General features: G+C 43.4%; 1 long non-coding RNA gene across 1 annotated transcript; it reads left to right on the top strand.

Annotated features, from left to right (window-relative positions):
* The first annotated feature begins 11,553 nt into the window (after positions 1–11,553).
* LOC147964869 (uncharacterized) lies at positions 11,554–14,142 on the top strand. The gene is made up of 2 exons (XR_015608034.1): positions 11,554–13,862; positions 13,941–14,142. It is a non-coding gene; the product is annotated as an uncharacterized LOC147964869 (long non-coding RNA).
* Positions 14,143–22,229: the final 8,087 nt, after the last annotated feature.

Below are 22,229 nucleotides of genomic sequence, written 5' to 3'. Positions count from 1 at the left end.
TAACCGCATTGAAAGCAATGTCGCAAGTGAGGTAATCTTCACACGACCCATGTAATACATAAGGGAAAGAGATACATAGTTGGCTTACAATCGCCACTTCACACAATACATGAATAAAGCAATACATCATCCAGATACAATCAAGGTCCGACTACAGAACCAAAATAAAAGAAGACTACCCCAAATGCTACACAGATCCCCGATCGACCCCAACTGGGCTCCGCTACTGATCAACTAGAATGAAACAACATAAAGGACAAGATCTTCATCGAGGTCCTCCTGAGCTTGGTTGCGTCATCTGCACGGAATCATCGGCACCTGCAAGCTGGTTTTGGAAGTATCTGTGAGTCGCGGGGACTCAGCAATCTCACACCCTCGCGATCAAGACTATTTAAGCTTATGGGTAAGGTAAAAGGTATGAGGTGGAGCTGCAGCAAGCGACTAGCATATATGGTGGCTAACATACGCAAATGAGAGCGAGAAGAGAAGGCAAAGCATGATCGAGAAACTATGATCAAGAAGTGATCCTAGAACAACCTACGTCAAGCATAACTCCAACACCGTGTTCACTTCCCGGACTCCGCCAGAAAGAGACCATCACGGTTACACACGCGGTTGATGCATTTTAATTAAGGTCAACTTCAGGTTTTCTACAACCGGACGTTAACAAATTCCCATCTGGCCATAACCACGGGCACGGCTTTCAAAAGTTCAAATCCCTGCAGGGGAGTCCCAACTTAGCCCATGACAAGCTCTCACGGTCAACGAAGGATATACCTTCTAGCGGGAAGACCCGATCAGACTCAGAATCCCGGTTACAAGACATTTTGACAATGATAAAACAAATCCAGCAACACCGCCCGAATGTGCCGACAAATCCCGATCGGAGCTGCACATATCTCGTTCTCAGGGCACACTCAGATGAGCGCTCCATACAACTAAAACCAAACCTCGAGTTTCCCCGAGGGGGCGCTGCACAGGACTCTAGTTTGGACCAACACTCAGAGGAGCACTGGCCCGGGGGGTTAAAATAATGATGACCCTCAGGAGCGCGACTCCCAAGCGAAAATAAAAGGCTAGGTGGCGAATGGTAAAACCAATGTTGGGCATTACTGGAAGAGTCTTATCCAAGGCGAACTGTCAAGGGGTTCCCATTAATACCCAACCGCGTAAGGAACGCAAAATCCGGGAACATAACACCGATATGACGGAAACTAGGGCGGCAAGAGTGGAACAAAACACCAGGCATAAGGCCGAGCCTTCCACCCTTTACCAAGTATATAGATGCATTAATTAAATAAGAGATATTGTGATATCCCAACAAGTAAACATGTTCCAACAAGGAACAACATCTGCATGTTCCAACAAGGAACAAACTTCAATCTTCACCTGCAACTAACAACACTATAAGAGGGGCTGAGCAAAGCGGTAACATAGCCAAACAACGGTTTGCTAGGACAAAGTGGGTTAGAGGCTTGGTTCATAATATGGGAGGCATGATAAGAAAGTGGTAGGTATCGCAGCATAGGCATAGCAAAAGAGCGAGCACCTAGCAAGCAAAGATAGAAGTGATTTCGAGGGTATGGTCATCTTGCCTGAAATCCCGCAAGGAAGAAGAACGAGTCCATGAAGAAGACAAACGGACATAGACGAACGGGTCCTCACACATGCGACGTTACCGGAACCAACCCGAATAAGCAAACACCAGAAAGAAGCACACACCATAGTAAACAAACCACACATGAACATGGTATGATATGCGGGGTGCGGGATGCGATGCATATGCATGATTTGACAAGGACTGATTGAACCTGGCCTCAACTTGGAAATCCAAGAGTGCCACTGGAAAGGCGAGATGATTTCGGTTGAAATCGATATAAAGATCACCGGAATCGGATGCACGGTTTGGAAATGGCAAGCAAAACAAATATGGCATCGGTCTGCGATAATCAGCAAGTAGCCATCCAAATGCAACAAGATAATTATGCTACAGCACTCAAACATGGCAACAAATACATGGCAGGGATCCACTCGTAAAGCTTAACAAAAGATGAACACTGAGCTACGGCCAATTCATCCATTAACAGGTTCAAACAAGCATGGCAAAAATGCAAACGGTAACAGGTTTCAGACTTAGTGAAATTAACACAAGTCTGGAATTTCAGATCAGGTAGCACACTTTGGAGCAATAAAACTATATGCTACAGGAACTTAACATGGCAAGGCAAGGCATGGAATGGAGCCACTCAAAGAGCGTAACAAAAGTCCCTTAGTGACCTTGAGCCAAAAGGGATCAGAACATACAATTGCAAGCATGTGAACATGGCAAAAACATAAACAGATCTCAGACTTGGTGAAAAACTGGAGCATGCAAATCAGTTAACGAGTAGGCATGTTTACGAGCTCGATGCACTCACTACAGAGCATGGCATGACAAACTAAGCACACACCCAACAAGAATACATATCATAGAAGCTAGGCATGGCAAGAACAACAACATAGCATGCACGGATCAACAACAACATTCTCGGCAAAATTGCTAACAAGTAGACAATCTGCTAGGAATTACGAAATAGCAAAAGTAGAGATCGATTGACTCAAGCTAGGGTGCTCCATAATTGCAAACAAAGACATGGATGGATAGAGCGCTACAATATTAGCAAATCATCCTTACTGATCATCCTCAAAAGAGGCACAGATCACTAGGAAACAACATGAACATATGGCATATTGATAAAAACAGATCAAGGACTTAGTGGAATTGCTAAGTCCCTGAAATCAGCATTAACGAATGCACCACTTTGCAAGCTTGTGCTAGTCACCACACATATCACAAAAATACATGGATAGCACCTCTGTAAATATGGCAAAACATATAACAAAACTCATGTAGAGCTCAGGAGCATATCATGCACACATTAATCATGGCAAAAATGACAAATAGCTATTTGGTGCAGTAGATCTGACAATTAACTCAAATAGCTCTCTCCCAACAGCATTTCGGGCATCAAGATGAGCTCAAATGAAAATGACGCAATGAGATGAAATGATGAACTCTCTGAGACGAACATTTTGATATGCTACACGCGTAAAACGGAGTTACGGGTGATGAGTTATGGCATGATGAACAAGGGCATTTGAATCTGGGAATCGGGGACTTAGCCGAAATTACCACCTCCAGATCTAGGGTTTGGGCAGCGCGCGAACCGAGGCGGCGGTGGATCTCGCCGGATCCGCGCCGGAGAAGGCAGGGGCGGCGGCGGGAGCTCCGGGCAGAGGAGGAGCTCGCCGGATCTGGGCGGCGCTGGCCCAGACCGGATGGAGGCGAGGCAGGGCGGCCCCGGATGGCACAGGCGGCGGCGCGGCGAGGGCATGGCCGTGGCGCTCTGGCGAAACGGCGGGAGCGGCCCCGGCGGAGCTCGTCACCGGCTGGAGGTCGGTGAAGGCGGCGGCGGCGGAGCGCGCCGTGGCGGCAGGGTCGGACGGCAGGCGGGGCGCGGCTCGGCCCAGGCGCGCGCGCGGGCGGGCCGGCCTTGGGCCTCGCGGGCCGCGACGGCGGAGGAGCAGCGGCGTGACAGGTGGCGGGCGGTGGTTGGCCGGGTGAAGCGGGGCGGACATGTCTGGCCGGATGATTTTCGTCCGGCGGCGCGGAGAGGAGAGATCTAGGGTTTCGGGGGAAAAGACTCAAAAATGAAATGGAGGGGTCTATTTATAGGCATAGGAGGAGCTAGGAGAGTCCAAATGAGGTGCGGTTTTCGGCCACGCGATCATGATCGAACGACCGAGATGATGGAGGAGGTTTAGGTGGGTTTTGGGCCACTTTGGAGGGGTGTTGGGCTGTAACACACACGAGGCCTTTTCGGTCCCTCGGTTAACCGTTGGAGTATCAAACGAAGTCCAAATGGTATGAAACTTGACAGGCTGTCTACCGGTAGTAAACCAAGGCCGCTTGGCAAGTCTCGGTCCAATCCGGAAATGTTTAACCCCCACACACGAAAGGAAGGTAGAAAGGACCACCGGAGGAGATAGGAGCGCCGGAATGCAAAACGGACAACGGGGAAAATGCTCGGACGCATGAGACGAACATGTATGCAAATGCAATGCACATGATGACATGATATGCAATGCAAGACACGCAAGCAATGACAAGGCAACAACAACGAATAACTGGACGACACCTGGCACATCGGTCTCGGGGCGTTACATACGGTATCCGGGAGTTGCACAATCTCATAGTCTAAGGAAATGATACTTGACATCCGGAAAAGCTATAGCAAACGAACTACACGATCTTTGAGCTATGCTTAGGATTGGGTCTTGTACATCACATCATTCTCCTAATGATGTGATCCCGTTATCAATGACATCCAATGTCCATAGTCAGGAAACCATGACTATCTTTTGATCAACGAGCTAGTCAACTAGAGGCTCACTAGGGACGTGTTGTGGTCTATGTATTCACACATGTATTACGATTTCCGGATAACACAATTATAGCATGAACAATAGACAATTATCATGAACAAAGAAATATAATAATAACCATTTTATTATTGCCTCTAGGGTATATTTCCAACAGTCTCCCACTTGCACTAGAGTCAATAACCTAGTTACATTGTGATGAATCGAACACCCATGCAGTTTTGGTGTTGATCATGTTTTGCTCTAGGGAGAGGTTTAGTCAACGGATCTGCCACATTTAGGTCCGTATGTACTTTACAAATATCTATGTCTCCATTTTGAACACTTTCACGAATGGAGTTGAAGCGACGCTTGATATGCCTGGTCTTCCAGTGAAACATGGGCTCCTTGGCAAGGGCAATAGCTCGAGTGTTGTCACAGAAGAGAGACATCAGGCTCGTAGCATTGGGTATGACTCCTAGGTCGGTAATGAACTCCTTCACCCAGATTGCTTCTTGTGCTGCCTCCGAGGCTGCCAAGTATACTGCTTCACATGTAGATCCCGCCACAACGCTTTGCTTGCAACTGCACCAGCTTACTGCCCCACCATTCAAAATATACACGTATCCGGTTTGTGACTTAGAGTCATCCAGATCTGTGTCGAAGCTAGCATCGACGTAACCCTTTACGATGAGCTCTTCGTCACCTCCATAAACGAGAAACATATCCTTAGTCCTCTTCAGGTACTTCAGGATATTCTTGACCGTTGTCCAGTGTTCCATGCCGGGATTACTTTGGTACCTTCCTACCAAACTTACGACAAGGTTTACATCAGGTCTGGTACACAGCATAGCATACATGATAGACCCTATGGCCGAGGCATAGGGGACGACACTCATATTTTCTCTATCTTATGTCGTGGTCGGGCATTGAGCCGTGCTCAATCTCGTACCATGCAATACAGGCAAGAACCCCTTCTTTGACTGATCCATATTGAACTTCTTCAATATCTTGTCAAGGTACGTACTCTGTGAAAGACCAATGAGGTGTCTCGATCTATCTCTATAGATCTTGATGCCTAATATGTAAGCAGCTTCTCCAAGATCCTTCATTGAAAAACACTTGTTCAAGTAGGCCTTTATGCTTTCCAAGAATTCTATATCATTTCCCATCAACAGTATGTCATCCACATACAATATGAGAAATGCTACAGAGCTCCCACTCACTTTCTTGTAAATGCAGGCTTCTCCATAAGTCTGCGTAAACCCAAACGCTTTGATCATCTCATCAAAACGAATGTTCCAACTCCGAGATGCTTGCACCAGCCCATAGATCGAGCGTTGGAGCTTGCACACCTTGTCAGCATTCTTAGGATTGACAAAACCTTCTGGCTACATCATATACAATTCTTCCTTAAGGAAACCATTAAGGAATGCCATTTTGACGTCCATTTGCCATATCTCATAATCATAGAATGCGGAAATTGCTAACATGATTCGGACGGACTTCAGCTTCGCTACGGGTGAGAAAGTCTCATCGTAGTCAACCCCTTGAACTTGTCGATAACCCTTAGCGACAAGCCGAGCTTTATAGATGGTCACATTACCATCCGCGTATGTCTTCTTCTTAAAGATCCATTTATTTTCTATGGCTCGCAGATCATCGGGCAAGTCAGTCAAAGTCCATACTTCGTTTTCATACATGGATCCTATCTCGGATTTCATGGCTTCCAGCCATTTGCCGGAATCTGGGCCCGCCATCGCTTCTTCATAGTTCGAAGGTTCACCGTTGTCTAACAACATGATTTCCAAGACAGGGTTGCCGTACCACTCTAGTGCGGAACGTGTCCTTGTGGACCTTCAAAGTTCAGTAGCAACTTGATCTGAAGTTTCATGATCATCATCATTAACTTCCTCTCTAGTCGGTGCAGGCACCCCGGGAACAATTTCCTGAGCTGCGCCACTCTCCGGTTCAAGAGGCAATACTTTATCAAGTTCTACTTTCCTCCCACTTACTTCTTTCGAGAGAAACTCTTTCTCTAGAAAGGATCCATTCTTGGCAACAAAGATCTTGCCTTCGGATCTGAGGTAGAAGGTGTACCCAATAGTTTCTTTAAGGTATCCTATGAAGACGCATTTTTCCGATTTGGATTCGAGCTTTTCAGGTTGAAGTTTCTTGATATAAGCATCGCATCCCCAAACTTTCAAAAACGACAGCTTAGGTTTCTTCCCAAACCATAATTCATACGGTGTCGTCTCAACGGATTTCGACGGAGCCCTATTTAAAGTGAATGCGGCAGTCTCTAAAGCATAGCCCCAAAATGACAGCGGTAGATCGGTAAGAGACATAGATCGCACCATATCCAATAGAGTGCGATTATGACGTTCGGACACACCATTACGCTGAGGTGTTTCAGGCGGCGTGAGTTGTGAAACTATTCCACATTTCCTTAAGTGCGTGCCAAATTCGTGCCTCAAGTATTCTCCCCCACGATCTGATCGCAAGAACTTGGTTTTCCTGTCACGTTGATTCTCTACCTCACTCTGAAATTCCTTAAACTTTTCAAAGGTCTCAGACTTGTGTTTCATTAAGTAGACATACCCATATCTACTCAAGTCATCAGTGAGGGTGAGAACATAACGATAGCCACCGCGAGCCTCAACACTCATTGGACCGCACACATCAGTATGTATGATTTACAATAAGTTGGTTGCTCGCTCCATTGTTCCTGAGAACGGAGTCTTGGTCATTTTACCCATGAGGCATGGTTCGCACGTGTCAAATGATTCATAATCAAGAGACTCCAAAAGTCCATCTGCATGGAGCTTCTTCATGCGTTTGACACCTATGTGACCAAGGCGGTAGTGCCACAAGTATGTGGGACTATCATTATCAACCTTACATCTTTTGGTATTCACACTATGAATATGTATAACATTACGCTCGAGATTCATGAAGAATAAACCATTCACCGGCGGAGCATGACCATAAAACATATCTCTCATATAAATAGAACAACCATTATTCTCGGATTTAAATGAGTAGCCATCTCAAATTAAACGAGATCCTGATACAATGTTCATGCTCAAAGCTGGTACTAAATAACAATTATTGAGGTTTAAAACTAATCCCGTAGGTAAATGTAGAGGTAGCGTGCCGACAGCGATCACATCGACCTTGGAACCATTCCCGACGTGCATCGTCACCTCGTGCTTCGCCAGTCTCCGCTTATTCCGCAGCTCCTGCTTTGAGTTACAAATGTGAGCAACCGCACCGGTATCAAATACCCAGAAGCTACTACGAGTACTGGTAAGGTACACATCAATTACATGTATATCACATATACCTTTAGTGTTGCTGGCCTTCTTGTCCGCTAAGTATTTCGGGCAGTTCCGCTTCGAGTGACCACTTCCCTTGCAATAAAAACACTCAGTCTCGGGCTTGGGTCCATTCTTTGGCTTCTTCCCAACAGCTTGCTTACCGGGTGCGGCAACTCCCTTGCCGTCCTTCTTGAAGTTCTTTTTACCCTTGCCTTTCTTGAACTTAGTGGTTTTATTCACCATCAACACTTGATGTTCCTTTTTGATTTCCACCTTCGCTGATTTCAGCATTGAATATACCTCAGAAATGGTCTTTTCCATCCCCTGCATATTGAAGTTCATCACAAAGCTCTTGTAGCTCGGTGGAAGCGACTAAAGGATTCTGTCAATGACCGCGTCATCCGGGAGATTAACTCCTAGCTGAGTCAAGCGGTTATGCAACCTAGACATTTTGAGTATGTGCTCACTGACAGAACTATTTTCCTCCATCTTACAACTGAAGAACTTGTCGGAGACTTCATATCTCTCGACCCGGGCATGAGCTTGGAAAACCATCTTCAGCTCTTCGAACATCTCATATGCTCCGTGTCGCTCAAAACGCTTTTGGAGCCCCGGTTCTAAGCTGTAAAGCATGCCGCACTGAACGAGGGAGTAATCATCAGCACGTGACTGCCAAGCGTTCATAACGTCTTGGTTCTCTGGGATGGGTGCGTCACCTAGCGGTGCTTCTAGGACATAATATTTCTTGGCAGCTATGAGGATGATCCTCAGGTTCCGGACCCAGTCCGTATAGTTGCTGCCATCATCTTTCAGTTTGGTTTTCTCTAGGAACGCGTTGAAGTTGAGGGCAACATTAGCATGGGCCATTTGATCTACAAGACATAGTGTAAATATTTTTAGACTAAGTTCATGACAATTAAGTTCATCTAACCAAATTATTCAATGAACTCCCACTCAGATAGACATCCCTCTAGTCATCTAAGTGAAACATGATCCGAATCAACTAGGCCGTGTCCGATCATCACGTGAGACGGACTAGTCAACATCGGTGAACATCTTCATGTTGATCGTATCTTCTATACGACTCATACTCGACCTTTCGGTCTTCCGTGTTCCGAGGCCATGTCTGTACATGCTAGGCTCGTCAAGTCAACCTAAGTGTATTGCGTGTGTAAATCTGGCTTACACCCGTTGTATTCGAACGTTAGAATCTATCACACCCGATCATCACGTGGTGCTTCGAAACAATGAACCTTCGCAACGGTGCACAGTTAGGGGGAACACTTTCTTGAAATTATTACGAGGGATCATCTTATTTAAGCTACCGTCGTTCTAAGCAAATAAGATGTAAAACATGATAAACATCACATGCAATCAAATAGTGACATGATATGGCCAATATCATTTGCTCCTTTTGATCTCCATCTTCGGGCTCCATGATCATTGTTGTCACCGGTATGACACCATGATCTCCATCATCGTGTCTTCTTGAAGTTGTCTCGTCATCTATTACTTCTACTACTATGGCTAATACTTTAGTAATAAAGTAAAGTAATTACATGACATTTATGTTGACACGCAGGTCATAAATAAATTAAGACAACTCCTATGGCTCCTGCCGGTTGTCATACTCATCGACATGCAAGTCGTGATTCCTATTACAAGAACATGATCAATCTCATACATCACATATATTATTCATCACATCCTTTTGGCCATATCACATCACACGGCACATGCTGCAAAAACAAGTTAGACGTCCTCTAATTGTTGTTGCAAATTTTTACGTGGCTGCTATAAGTTTCTAGCAAGAATGTTTCTTACCTACGCCAAAACCACAACGTGATATGCCAATTTCTATTTACCCTTCATAAGGACCCTTTTCATCGAATCCGATCCGACTAAAGTGGGAGAGACAGACACCCGTCAGCCACCTTATGCAACTAGTGCATGTCAATCGGTGGAACCAGTCTCACGTAAGCGTACGTGTAAGGTCGGTCCGGGCCGCTTCATCTCACGATGCCGCTGAATCAAGCTAAGACTAGTAACGGCAAGTAAATTGACAATATCGACGCCCACAACTGCTTTGTGTTCTACTCGTGCATAGAAACTACGCATAGACCTAGCTCTGATGCCACTGTTGGGGAACGTAGCAGAATTTTAAAATTTTCTACGCATCACCAAGATCGATCTATGGAGTCATCTAGCAACGAGGGAGAGAAGAGTGCATCTACATACCCTTGTAGATCGCGAGCGGAAGCGTTCAAGAGAACGGGGTTGATAGAGTCGTACTCGTCGTGATCCAAATCACCGATGACCTAGCGCCCAACGGATGGCACCTCCGCGTTCAACACACGTACGATTGGGAAGACGTCTCCTCCAACTTGATCCAGCAAGGGGGAAGGAGAGGTTGATGGAGATCCAGCAGCACGACGGCGTGGTGGTGGAAGCAACAGTGATCTCGGCAGGGCTTCGCCAAGCTCAGGGAGAGGGAGGAGTGTCACGGGAGGGAGAGGGAGGTGCCAGGGGCTAGGGTGCGGCTGCCCTCCCTCACCCCCACTATATATAGGACCCCTAGGGGGCACCGGCCCTAGGAGATGCAATCTCCAAGGGGGGCGGCGGCCAAGGGGGGTGGAGTGCCCCCCAAGCCAAGTGGGGCGCCCCCACCCCTAGGGTTTTCAACCCTAGGCGCAGGGGGAGGCCCAAGGGGGGCGCACCAGCCCACTAGGGGCTGGTTCCCCTCCCACTTCAGCCCATGGGGCCCTCCGGGATAGGTGGCCCCACCCGGTGGACCCCCGGGACCCTTCCGGTGGTCGCGGTACAATACCAATTACCCCCAAAACTTTCCCGATGGCCGAAACTTGACTTCCTATATATAAATCTTCACCTCCGGACCATTTCGGAACTCCTCGTGACGTCCGGGATCTCATCCGGGACTCCGAACAACTTTCGGTTACCGTATACTAATATCTCAACAACCCTAGCGTCACCGAACCTTAAGTGTGTAGACCCTACGGGTTCGGGAGACACGCAGACATGACCGAGATGACTCTCCGGTCAATAACCAACAGCGGGATCTGGATACCCATGTTGGCTCCCACATGCTTCTCGATGATCTCATCGGATGAACCACGATGTCGAGGATTCAATCAATCCCGTATACAATTCCCTTTGTCAATCGGTACGTTACTTGCCCGAAACTCGATCGTCGGTATCCCAATACCTCGTTCAATCTCGTTACCGGCAAGTCACTTTACTCGTACCGTAATGCATGATCCCGTGATCAACCACTTGGTCACATTGAGCTCATTATGATGATGCATTACCAAGTGGGCCCAGAGATACATCTCCGTCATACGGAGTGACAAATCCCAGTCTCGATTCGTGCCAACCCAACAGACACTTTCGGATATACCCGTAGTGTGCCTTTATAGTCACCCAGTTACGTTTTAACGTTTGGCACACCCAAAGCACTCCTACGGTATCCGGGAGTTGCACAATCTCATGGTCTAAGGAAATGATACTTGACATTCGGAAAAGCTATAAACGAACTACACGATCTTTGAGCTATGCTTAGGATTAGGTCTTGTCCATCACATCATTCTCCTAATGATGTGATCCCGTTATCAATGACATCCAATGTCCATAGTCAGGAAACCATGACTATCTTTTGATCAACGAGCTAGTCAACTAGAGGCTCACTAGGGACGTGTTGTGGTCTATGTATTCACACATGTATTACGATTTCCGGATAACACAATTATAGCATGAACAATAGACAATTATCATGAACAAAGAAATATAATAATAACCATTTTATTATTGCCTGTAAGGCATATTTCCAACAGGCCCTCACCGACCTTCGATCCCCTCGCTTCAACGGCGGCGGCACCCCGTCCTTTTCTAAGGCTTCGGTGACAGCAACCACGTCCACCTCCACATCCTGTGCTTCGGGGATGGTGGCGCTTCTACTCCTCGTGCGGGAGGATGATGCAAAATCGTGGATGAAGTTCGGGAACTCCTGGTCTTGACCGACGCCCTCTGCTCCGGTCGCCGACCCAGCAACCAGATCGTGGGTACCATCCTGCCCTAAGGTTACATGCACTACCTGTCTCTCCTTGATCTGATCTCTCAAAATCCCGATCTATTTCAGGAAAACTATCTTCTGTCTATTTGAGACTCTTTTTTGGTCAACAGTTTTAACCTATTGTAATTGCTCTCATTCTGGAGCGAGGTCACTATTGACAAGTCATTGTAGTGCTACTACCGCATTAATCTTAGCAGTGAAGCTATGGTCTGTTCTTTGGTACAACAATGAAATGTTAATATGCCATTCTCCTTTTATGCTTTGTGTCAGTGCACTGTGGTATGACACCAACACTTATTTGGCACCTACATTGCATCGACAATTTGCCAGCTTACAGTTTGTACCATCGAGAATTTGCATGACTTTACACCTGCAGCTATACCACTATACTATAAATATATTTTGATGTCTAAACTGGTGTTGGTACTGAACCTGATAGTGTATTTGGTGTATCTTTTCTGTAGAATTAGTATCAGAGTTCTATTTGTAGTATTATTAATAGTGCAGAGCTGATAATTAGACCATAGAGTCGCTTTTGGTTTGGTTTATTCCTTCAGATCATGCAATAGCTGTAAGCACACATTTAAGTACTTTATCTTATTACAAAAACTGAACAAAGATATACCAGCAATACGTTTCATGACGTAGTGTTATCTATGCAAGAAAATTGCTTGAATGATTATTAATCAATATAAGCAATCTATCATGTAGGTTTTGTTCGATCCTACACTTAAAGAAAATCATACTGAAGATCTGAGCTTAAGTGTTCCAACAGCTGAAGCACCAGCTCAAGATGAAAGGATCCTCTTAATATGATTGTAGGTCCATTCCTGTAAAGTGCAGTTAGAATATGGAATCCACCTGGAACTCGGTTTTAAAAACAGAAAGCATATGGAATTTTTAGGTTTCTGCTTTCTATGTGAGTATCTTGGTGCATGCTTGTTTCTGAATAAAATGCAGAGGTCATGAACAAATTAAAACATGCTCTCTGATGGGCAAGGGTAGGTTTATTTTTAGTTAAAGTAGTATCAGTTGTATACTTATATACACGCCATTTGAAAAATAGTATGTATCTCCTTGCAGACTACTACGTATTATTTAAATGTTTTACATAAGACTGTCCGTCCAGATACAATAACTAATTAGTATTTTAATAACTTGAATTGCACGGCTTGATCACTCTGCGTGGGTCTACTCTTTTGTATGAGTGCACCATGTGCGGGTTAAATAAGTGCCCCAGCTTCGGTGATGCACGGGCGAGGCAACACGATTTGGTGCAGTGGCCCTCCTTCCAAGAAATCAAGTTTTTACGTTCAGATTTTAGAGCTCTTGAGTTTCAGCTTAGTTAAAGGATAGAAAAGCATACTCCTTATGGATTCAACGAGGAAGACCATTAGCCGCCACCTTTTCAGAATTGGATGGTGTGGTGCACCTTCATCCTGCTGTCCAATTTCTTAGCTTATTTGCTTTAAATGTACTACAGTATATAGCAGGATAAGGATCCAATCTTGTGACGCCTCTCCATTTGCACCATCGTCAAAAGTTGCACATGAGTTGATTCAGACTTTCAGAGTTCATAGAACACCTAGAGTTAATCGGCCTGAAGGTATATCAGACCCTATGGAAAGGGGACCCGGTTCAGATTTGTCACTACTCTGTGTTGTTGGATAGCCATGGTGTGTATTAGTTTGCTTTTACCACAGTTCGGTTCTTGGTAGTTAGGATATCAGGTGTATACATTACTTTTCTTATGAATTTTTTCTCTTTTAGTGCACTATCTATCTATCTATCAAAGTTTTCAAAGAAATTGATGGCGGTGGCTCAGAGGCGTCGTGGTGAATGGTGAAGCTTCTAAAATGGATGGAAGAGAGGTGGTGACTTGCGGCTGGGAGACGTACATATTTGAGGAAATACGATTCATAAGGTTTCATATTAACAAAAAAATGTTATCTTTGTAAAGTAATCCAAACATTTTGTTGATTCCAGGACAATTTTATTCTCCAATATGAATCCGTAAGAAAAGATATGACAATACATTTGTGCAAATTGATAATGTAAGCTCATCTTGAAACTTTATTCTTTTTCTAAGATTGATTTACTTGGTGGTGCTAACTTCCATTCTGTCAAAACAGGACATGTGTGCTTTTTCTGAAAAAGGAAGCTTCTCTGTTGGCTGGCATCCCTGATGGTGCCTTTAGATATGTAGGAAAAGAAATGGTATCTCATAATTCACTAGATGTAGACCAGTAGGGTCAATTACAAATTGTTGGCTGTAAATGACTTTCAGTTTCTAGCTTTCATAAAAAAAATTAGACATGTACTGTTTAATTAAAATTGTGTGAGTATGTTGTGGTTGATGGTGTTCCTATGTGCTGGTTCAAATTATCATGTTGGGTAATATTGCTTTTACTAGCAGTTGCAGTGCTCTTATTATTATTTTCACAAATATCATCATGTTTTGCTATTGATGTAATGCTATATTCTTTGACTGAAATCAAACCCTTTAGTTGTTACTTTGGTGCTTTTATTATTGTGTGTGTATATTCGATAATGGCTTCAGTTTCAATTAAAATCGTTAACTGGACTCCCATGATTGCGGTGGCGTATTATTCGGCAAAAAGTAGTTTTGTCGCCTTTTAATGTTTTCATTTACATTCATGGTCATATATGCCGCTTTGGATGAAACAATTGATCAACTCCGACCGCAGCTGGTAGGGGTTGTGATGGACAGGGCGAATGCAGGCACCAAACGGCGACTACTCGCACCCCTTCCCCCTAACCCCATCGGGAACCCTCCATTAGGCGCACCACGGGAGGAAGGATAGGTCCATGTCGACAAAGGAGGTAGACATGATGCGGGCGGCGGCGGCATAGAGCACTTCAACAAGGGAGACTTGAAATGGGGAACGATAAGAAAGATGAGTTCGTGCGTCCTTATTTTAATAAAAGTTAACGTCAAGTGCTTTGTTTAGGCTAAGCCCAAATAGTTAACTCTTCCCACCAAACAACCATCTGTAAAAATTACCTAACAAAAATGCTACAAAAAATATCTGTAAAAAAATTAACACGGTAAAAATAGCTTTAAAATGTTCACAGTTTTACATATATTCACACTATCTTTGTTTAAAAGAATATGGTCGCATTTTTAGAACACTTAAAAATTCCCCAAAGAAAGTTCCATTATTTTTACTAAAACAAAGTCCATCTAGAAATGTACAACTAAAAAAACATCTGTTCAAATATTTTTTTCCATAAAAAATGTTCTTTTCTAGAGAAATGTTTCAGTTTTCATGAAACGTTAATTATTCTTAAAAGTGTTCCATTTTCTATGAAAACTTTAACTTTTATTAAAAATAAGAAATTTTCGCGTTTAACCTTATTATGGATATTTATTAAAATTGGGTATAAAAATGATGCACAATGGCAAGCTGATTATGCCTTTTTTCGCCCGGTGCAACGCACGGACATTTGTACTAGTCCTAATAATAAAGCACGGATTGACTCCGTAGGTTCACCGTCACAATACGCTTCTTTCCGTAAATTTATACTTTCAGTTTAAATTTTAAACATATACATAAGGTGGTACTAATGCTTTTGTACCACGTCGTTATCGTTAAAAAATTTTAAAGACGTCGCTATGTTGGGCTTCCGCCTGAATCTGTACGTCGCTTTGTTGGGCCTCCGTATGGGCCAGAGTCTGTGGTTAAGAAGGTCGAGGAAGCGATAGGCACGAAATCACTAATTAAGAAGTACTCGTTGCAAAGAGCACTCCATTTTCCCAGGTCGCGACAAGTGGCGCACATGCAGCGCGCTACTTGTCACAACTTGGGAGTTTTCCCTTTTTCGTAGATCCGTTTATTCAAAACGTTTTATCTCTTAAACCGTGCGTCCAAATCTCGAACCATTTTCACCGTTGGATTCCTCGCGTTGAAATCTTTAAAACTAGATTCCATGTTGATAGGTTTTGATGAACTTTTTTTTCACGAAAAAACCGGATGAAAAAACCGGACTGGAAGTATGGTTTTTTTTTCCTTTCCGAAAGAGGCACGTCCGTGCCTCTCGCGAAATCACAACCGTGCCTCTCGTGGAAGCAAAACCGTGACTCTCGTGAAAGGGAAAAAACAGAAAACACGTTTTTTTCCGTTTCCGAGAGGCACGGCCGTGACTCTCGCGAAAGCACACCCGTGCCTTTCGCGAAAGCAAAACCGTGACTCTCGTGAAAAAAAAACAGAAAATGTGTATTTTTTTCCCTTTCCGAGGGGCACGGCCGTGACTTCCGCGAAAGCACACCCGTGCCTCTCGCGGAAGCAAAACCGTGACTCTCCAGAAAGAAAAAAAAAACGTGTTTTGTTTTTCCTTTTTCAAGAGGCACGGCCGTGACTCTCGCGAAAATACAACCGTGCCTCTCGCGGAAAAAAAACAAAAAACGCATTTTTTTCGTTTCCTAAAGGCACGGCCGTGACTCTTGCTAAAGCACAACCGTGCCTCTCGGAAAGAAAAACCGTAACTTTCGCGAAAGGGGAAAAAACGCGTTTTTTCGCGCAAAAAAGTAATTTTTTTTGAATTTTTTTATCGAAAACCAAAACGTCGAAAAAAATCGGAAAAAAGACCGTTTAAAAAGCCGAAAACACGTGCGGAAAAATAAAAAAATAAAATCCGGAAAAAACGTCCAGAACGTGACACGTGGCAAATGGATGCTCTTGTTAACTAACTACTTGCTCCCCGATAGGCACGTGCGTCGCGTCCAACCACGTCCATCTCGATCTCCTCCCGTGATCCAGGGTGTTTCCTTTACTGAGCCCAGTCTTGTCTCTCCCCTTTGATTCGATCTCTCATCTGATCTCTTTTTATAAAAGCAAAACCACCGAAAGAAAGAAATCGCTCCATGGCTGACCCACCGGAGAACTCTTTCTCGCCGTCGGCCCACACGGTGGGCGGAGGCGACGTCGACGAGCGGAGATCCTTATCTCAAGGGGAAGAGTCGATCGTCGGGGCCGAGCAGCGATGCGGAGGTGAAGTTCATGAAGAAGTGGACGGTGGCATGTCGGCGCCCACATCGAGTACGCAGTAACGGTGTTGCGGCCGCCGCCGCTGGTGTCCGAGATAGGATGATGCGCGGGGTCGAACGACTACGCGATGGCGGCACGGGACGACTATTTCCGCATGCTACGAGTTTGTGCTCGAGCGTAGCCCAGCCCATCACCCCAACATCATCTCCCAAAAGTACGCCACGATCGATGGCTTCACGCGGGCATGATCTAGCTTGCTTGCTAGCACGAGCGGCACATACATGCATGGATCCTCATGTACAACATCGCTATCGAGATGTGGTCGTGCGTCGGCTGCATGAACCAATTGGTAGGCGTGCTTCCCTAGCTTATCCGTGTTAACTTTGGCTGGTGCAACTGCAACGCCACTAATTTGGTTCTGCCCATAACTTGCCGGTCTCAGTCAATGCTGCCATGGACAGTGTCGCCGCGATCGAACATAAGGAATTAACGATTCCCCGTCATTGATGGATTCAACAACGCCAACGCCGGTGCACATGGGGCGGCTATCTCATCTTTCTATGATGTCTGGTGGTTGCAATCACTATAGGCTTAATCTATTTTGTCAGCTCGAATCACCTGATGTCTACCTCATCTAGAATCCTCACTGTTTTTATCATTGATTTTATCACTATAATTTTCTGAATTTGTTTCTAGGTCAGTTACTGAATCCATCATAATCAGGCCAGTTGAAGCCGGTTCGTTTTTCTCATCCGTCACTAATCTATGTTCCACCCGATCCGTTACCGTCTACTTTTGCCTCTGCTCAAACCATGTAGGCAAGAGAAGCATATTTCACCAATTTATTCTAGCAATTCAATTGTTTGGTTAAACCTGACATAGCATAGCACTTGCTGTTGTAAAAGAATTGCCTGACAGCTCCATGTGTATTAGAGCTAGCTGAGTCCAGCAGATATATGTCATACAAGCAGTGTAATGATATTGTAGCAGATGGCCTTAGAGGCATTTCTTCCATTGGAGGTGATGCGTTTGGGCAATCAATTTCTCCACCGTCTAAAACAATGTGAACAGTTTGGTCTACAACTATAATAACTGCCTCAGTTTTTTTTCATGGGTAACAATTGCCTTAGTTGATGCTGCTGCATTGCCAACCGCTCATACAAGGATCTTTCTACTTTTGATTTCTCTATTCTTCAATAAAAAAAATAGCATATGACATGGCTTTCACTTTTTAGTACTATTCATCTTTAATGTTGACCAAATTTTGTCTTCCATTCTATCGACGCAATTTTTAGCATCACATTAGTATTATTCCAGGTTACATGCTAACAGCTGGACTCCACATTAACCGATTTAATTTTGGATATCTTTAATTTTAGTTCTATGGTATCTGCTACCATTCCAATTAAGGTATAGCATTCTAACGTACGCATCATCAATCTATTCTTTGTAACAAAGGAAGGAACTTCTATACATGTTTTCATTGATCTATTTCGTCTAATTCAAGTGCTATTTTATTTGGAACGTAGGCACGGTGAAAATATGCGAGTTAGCAAGGCATCACGACTCATGAGAACTTGATCCAAATGAACTACAAGAAGGTCCAACAAATTGTTCTGCACAACATTTATAAGTTTTCAACTCTTTGTACGTTTCAAATTTGACTTTTTTCAACACATAGTTTCTATGCGGGATGGCATGTTTGATTGAGTTGCTATTTGTTGCTTAAGCAATTATGATATTCTGACTTGAAACATACAAAAACTAATTTATCATTACAATAGAAATGTAAGCTCAAATAGAGTAACTAAACATTGTGTAAAATATGCCCAGCCAAGCAGTGGCACAAGTGGGGCGCTATGCTAAAATAGATAACATAGACCTGGGTAGATCTTGAGGCATGCTTATTGGGTTAGGCGCATGTGATTTTATTTCTCCTCTTGCATAGCACACATGTGGAAGAGCACTTTGCTGAAATAAAGGACATGCATCTATATTGCAAGGAGATATTAAGCTATGCTTATTGCACAAAATCCGTATGATATTGTTTTTCTCCCGTTGCAACGCACGGGTATGTTTGCTAGTCTTTCCCTAATAATAAAGCGCGGGTTGACTCCGTCAAAAAATAAAACACGAATTGACTCCGTGGGTTCACCATCGCGGCGTTTTTGCACAAAAGTCCCTAAAGTTTGACAATGGAACCTGCAGTTCGCTGGTGAAGGTATTGAACTCACAACCTCCAGGTTCGTAAGCAATGTTGTGGCCAACTCAACTAGCCCCTGCTATGTGTAGGAATCAAAGTTGATTGTGTTGTTAAATTATCCCACCTCGCTCCCTTACATATTATTTATATACCCAACTTATATATGTCTCTCAGTTCCCTTGGTATCAGGAAGAGGTCTCGAGGATTACGACAGAGAAGAGTCCTTGGAAGGAAGAGAGGCTAAGGAAGGAAATATGTATGTAGAGGCTAAGAAAGGAAAGAGGTGGCTAAGCTAAGGAAGGGAAAACAAGGAAGGAAATAGACGATAAATATGGGCAGCTGGAAAGAGAGGATAATTAACTTTATAAATATAATATGGGTTGCTATTATGTGGGCTATTAAATGATTCATGAGGACGTGAATAATTTATGGACGGCGGATATGCATGTTGATTCACGTTGCCTGTTGTGATGCCCTGATCAATGGATGAAAGATAGCTGGAGGGAGTAAGAGAAGAGGATGTGAATAATTCAAACTCGCCAGGTCGAAAGGCTCAAGATAGAAAAACGTGAGTGGTGTTGATCTTTTTTAATTGACTTGGAAAATAACTCAACTCCATGCTTTAAAGTCTCAAGAAAAAAACATGAAGAGGTTTTGGTGCTGATCGTTGTTAACTGAAGTTGGATTTGGTGTTTGTTTGTGTCCTTCACAGACTGGTAGAGTGGTACTAACTACTACCCGACATAAAAGCCGGAAAGGAAACAAACATCATCCATAGTCCAATTTGGATACGGCATTTTTGGACTAACATATTTACACGTGTTAGCACACTCGCGGGAAGTATGATAATAACTACTACGATAAAAAGCTAGAAAAGAAATGAACACCATTCATAGTCCAAATAGGATTGCACATTGCTGGACTAACATTATGTACACTGGTTAGCACACATGCGGTAAGCATATATACCTAGATGGCCTGTGAAGTATACGGCGAAGATTTATACATGCAAGCAGAAAACAAGACAACTGTCTTTAGGTATATACAAAATAAATTGTCTTCATAGAAGGTGCATGTCTTATACACTAGTGCAAAACCGGGCAATAGCACCGGTTCGTAAGGCGGTAACCGGCACTAAAGTGTGGGCACTAAAGCCCCCCCCCCTTAGTACTGGTTCAACACGAACCGGTGCTAAAGGGCAACCATGTGGCACGAGCCAGCTCCGTGCGCGCGTAGGACATTAGTACCGGTTGGTGTTGGTAACACCAACCGGTACTAAATGTTTGGGTGTGTTTTGGTTTTATTTTTATTTTTACTTTAATTTTGTGTTTTCAATTTAATTTAGTGATTGGTTTACATTATAATGAGTTGTTAAATCATTAGGTGAATGTACCGCAGATTAGTTTGACTGGATGCATGTGGATCCTAGCTAAGTCATCAAGTATATGTCATATCCATATTATATATACTTGATCACCTAATTAAGTGATCGAGGTAATATGGATATGACATATACTTGATCACTTAGCTAGAATCCATCCAGTTGAAACTAATTTGCGGTTTCTTTCATAAATGATATAATAACTCATCATCATCATCATATTAATATAAAAACTCTTGCATCATATATATCATCACCAAGAACACTAGCTTAAATAAGAAACATTCACTTGTACCAGAAGCAAAGATATCATCGAGTTCAACATGGTAATGATATTATAAGCGTTCATAACACCACAAAAGCAAATCACTCTTTGAGATTAAGTTCAGGATGAAGAACACGGACATGAGAGGACAACTACTAAGAGCATGAACTAGCTAATTAATCACTCCTGCTGCTCTCTCTCAGGTAAAATAGCATAGAACATGTATAGCTTTCCTGATTCATCATATTGGAGCATGCAGATGAACCTGTCTCCTAATCGTGGGTTGCGCTTCTGATTGCTGCCCCCTAGTACTTCTCTGCGATCGTTCACAATTTTGCTCCAGTCTTTTACTATTAAGCATTCCTCGCTATTAGAAATCCTGAATGCACTAAAGTGCATTGTAGGATATCTTGGCCGTAAGCTAACAATATTCATAGTACCTTTAGTCTCGATCCAATCAGGCACAACATTCATCGGGAGTCCCTGTTGAAGAACATCGTATAGTAACATACTTAGCAATGAAGTTTAGCTTAAAAAAATAATGTATGCAAAAGATGCACTGAGGAGATATAGTAGAAATCTTACCATCTTTCCTAAATATATGTGACCGTAGTTCAGTATGAATACTATTGGTCGCATGTTTTGAGTACAAACATTTCTAAGTGAAGGAAAAAAATTTGTCTTGATAGCATCAAGATCCTCAAGCCATGAAACATAATGACTTGTCTCCTCGCAGTTTAGTTCAGCCCCGCGACAGTGGACGGTCCTGTCTACCAAGCGCCGGACATGTTTGCTTGATTGGAAATAAGCTGTCAATATAAATTGCGATCTATTAATTATTCAACTGGTTCAAATAATCTCATATCGAAGATATAAATATGGTTGAGAAACTCACATAATGGTAGAACTGGAGGCGTCTGCACATCAATCCAGATGTCTATATTACCTTCAATATCATCTTCCGGACGAATATCAAAGGTGATAACCATATCAGGCTCAAATGCATAAGCCTTGAATAGTGCTTGCCAAGTTTTGCATTCAAAATAGGTGTATGTGTCTGCATTGTATAATTTGACGTTGAAGGTATAATCATGCTCGGTCTTCAAGTAAACTCTTTTTACCTCCATAGTTTCGTTAGGACTGAAACCTATCTTATCTAAGACAAAAATTCTTGCATGGTAGGGGATACGCTAGTAGAATAGTGAAAAATTAAAATTAAAAGTTGAAGCAAATGAAGCATAAGTCATGCTTAATTACGAAAAAAGACTTGTCGTTGTGACTTACTGTATCCACTTTGAAGTTTTCATCCAGCTTGATGCTGAAGCGTCTATCATCAACTAGAAAATTTCTGCCGCACAGGCCGCGCTGGTCTTCGCAGTATTCGCACATAATGAAATCGTGTTCGTCGTTAGACGACATTCCTATGCTCATAGGTGAAACATTAAACACTTATTAGTTCTATTGATTCAACTAATTCTGTTAAATCAATTAGTTCAACTAATTAATTGAACTAATTCAACTAAGCACTTACGAAAAATATACCTAAATAAAGTAGCTCAACTA

The sequence above is a fragment of the Triticum urartu genome, chromosome 6A, assembly GCF_056163025.1.
Source record: "Triticum urartu cultivar PI428250 chromosome 6A, HENAU_Tu73, whole genome shotgun sequence".
NCBI classification, from domain to species: Eukaryota; Viridiplantae; Streptophyta; class Magnoliopsida; order Poales; family Poaceae; genus Triticum; species Triticum urartu.
Note: the sequence above shows the minus strand (reverse complement) of the source record. Positions and strands in the feature narration are given on the sequence as shown.